The following is a 2705-nucleotide window of genomic DNA, read 5'->3' as shown; positions in this document are numbered from 1 at the left end:
ACACACACACACACACACACACACAAACACACCGCTGCTTGGCTGCTCTGCGTGTGCAAGGGCAGCACTTCTGACAGGCTGACTGCGACGCTTCTGCCCCCGAGTCGAGCTGGAAGCCCCTCAGGCACCACTTACTCCACACACAGCCCCACACGGGGCGCCAAACTACCCCACCCCAACCCCCCCATCGCCACCCGAGCATGCCTCTCTGCGCGACACGGGAACATCTCATGCATTATTAAAACTCACTTTTCCTAAAAGGCCGCAGGCACATTATTCTGCAACCACAGTGACATATCTGGGTGCTGAAAACGTCCACGGCTCGGGACTCGCAGGTAGTGGGAGGAAAACTGGACGAGTCAGAGCGTTTAGAGCTGCTTTAATCACCTGATYTTACCTCACGCAGGCCGAGGGAAGAAATTAAAACAGGCTATAATAGTGACCTGAAACTGAGTTCACTGCTGCCGAAAAAAAACCCACTTTTATTCAAATAATAAACCAATAAAATCCCTGAAATAAATTGAAATGGACAAAATGAAAATCTTAAAACAAACCCATAAAAATTGTCTGACAAAAAGGAGGCGTGTCCTGTTATCTGTCAGTTTCCTGTTTAAAGTAGCGGTGCCACACTGAACCACAGGACGATAAATCATAAAAAAGCCAAACGGGGATTTTACAAACTGCCTGTTGAAGAAGACAGGAAGTTGTTTCTGGGGACAAGAGAGACAAACGTGGAGCTTTCAGACAACATGTCCCATCAGCTGCGTTCACAAACCCAAACAAGGAGCAGGCTCGGTTCTGTTCGGGAGCAGCTTTGCTGCATCTGAATCTGCAGGGRGGAATCTCAAGACTATCAAGGCWTTCTGGAGTAAACTGAGCTGCTCTGTTAGAGAGCTGACTCACAGATCATGAGTCCTCTAACGAGATACTGACTCTACATAAAACAGCTAAAAACCACAYATAATGAATCAGAACCAAACATTGGTCTGTTCTGACGGTTCAGAGCCTGGATGTGGATGAGAACCAAACTTCTCAGAAGCTGCAGCAAAACACCAGGTTGAGGTTTTATCGGTTTGAAATTCCGTTGAGCCAAAACTCAAAAGCAATAAAAAGTTTTTACTTTTTTAATGTACTTCAGGTTTTTTAGGGTTTGTGGGGTTTGCTGATTAAATCCTGCAGAGAATATTGTGTTCATCTACCTGCCTGATGGTTCGGACCAAACAGCAGCCTGTTTAACTGGAAACAATAAATGAAAGTCAGATCTGACTGCATCAGGCTGCACGTGCGCTGCATTCACGCCAATCAGCCAAAGGCGCGACACCAACAATCATCCGGGACAGATGAGYGGTTCGGCCTCAGGATCCACAAGGGGGCGACTCCCCGGGTGTCCTGAGGGTCGCGTCATGTTCAGATGTTTGTCCCCTTCTGATGGGGAGGGAAAGCTGCCAAAAGCCAAGAAACTTCAACCAGCTGCTGCGCGGGAAGCGACGGATTCCGCGCGCAACTTTTTTTAGGAACAAAAAGGAGAACTTACATTTGGTAAAACCCGGGTCCTTCCTGTCCCCCCTGCTSCCCTCCAGAGCCGCTCAACAAGTTCAGAGCCGCGCAGAGACCATGCAGCTCTTTAAGGTGCGCTCCTGGACGGGAATGTGATGAGTGCGCGCGCGCCGGTCTCCCGAGGATTTGGCTGCGCGCAGCATCCCCTCACAGCAGGACGGTTTGTTTTTCTGCCTCTTCACAACAAATGAGCGATCAGCGCTCTGAGGGCTCGGTCAGCAGCGCGGGAAGGGATCTGGACACGAGCTGCGGTGTCAAAGTGTCCATCATCCTGTCTCTGCCAGGTGGCGCGCCATCATCAGGGCGTCAGGTGACGTCCGCGCGCTCAGAGGAAAAACAAACAAACAAACAAACACCTCCAAGAAGAAAAAGAGCAGAAATCCAGTCCAGCAGGAGGAACTTTGACCTCCTCTCTTGTTCAGAAGTCCTCCATCTTCTCCCCCCGCTCCTCTTCCTCTCCTCCTCCCGGCTTCAGCCACCCCGCGGGGGGGCAGGATCAGTCTCTGCCGCGGCGGCTGAGGGGGTCCGCGCACATCTTCTCCCGGCCGGGCGCGCGGAGGAGATGACGGGGAGGATGAACGCGCTCCCAGCCTCTGCTAGATAAGAAGCACACTCAGCTTGTTCTCTCACAACCACACAACCACACAACCACACACACACACAACCACACACACACACCTATGTTTTCTCCCCACCCCTCCGGCTCGTCTTCCACACCCTCCTCCTCCTCCTCCTCCTCCTCCTCCTCCTCTGTCGGCACCGGGCAGCCAACTCCAACAGGAGGTGTTGAACCCGCAGCCGCGGAGTGACGCGTTGAGAGGCGCGCGAGCAGAGACAGCAGAGGAAATAAGTGTGAATAAAACCAAAGTTATTTAAAATCAAGAAGCGGAAGCAGCCCGTTCATTTACCCCCCCAACATGATGTTTCCACTCAGGGTGGGCGGAAATAAAGTGTCTGACCCTCTGAGGGTCGTGAAACGGTCACACAACTCTGCTGCGTGAATGAGACAAAGTAAAGGATGATGAGTTTCTGAAGCAGGTAAATGTTTTATTATTTGATCAAGTTTCATCTTCATGGAGGTTTAATTTGTTAATTTAAACAAGAAGCAGAATCAGCTGACAACCAACCAGGATGAGCTGAGGCTGAGG

General features: G+C 51.1%; 1 protein-coding gene across 1 annotated transcript in view; it reads right to left on the bottom strand.

Annotated features, from left to right (window-relative positions):
- Positions 1 to 2229, bottom strand: part of ntng1a (netrin g1a) — a gene marked incomplete in the record, with an annotated part of 157561 nt that extends 155332 nt beyond the window's left edge. Inside the window, 1 exon segment of the mRNA XM_014021011.1 lies at positions 1535 to 2229.
- Positions 2230 to 2705: the final 476 nt, after the last annotated feature.

This window comes from Austrofundulus limnaeus, unplaced genomic scaffold, assembly GCF_001266775.1.
Source record: "Austrofundulus limnaeus strain Quisiro unplaced genomic scaffold, Austrofundulus_limnaeus-1.0 Scaffold275, whole genome shotgun sequence".
NCBI classification, from domain to species: Eukaryota; Metazoa; Chordata; class Actinopteri; order Cyprinodontiformes; family Rivulidae; genus Austrofundulus; species Austrofundulus limnaeus.
Note: the sequence above shows the minus strand (reverse complement) of the source record. Positions and strands in the feature narration are given on the sequence as shown.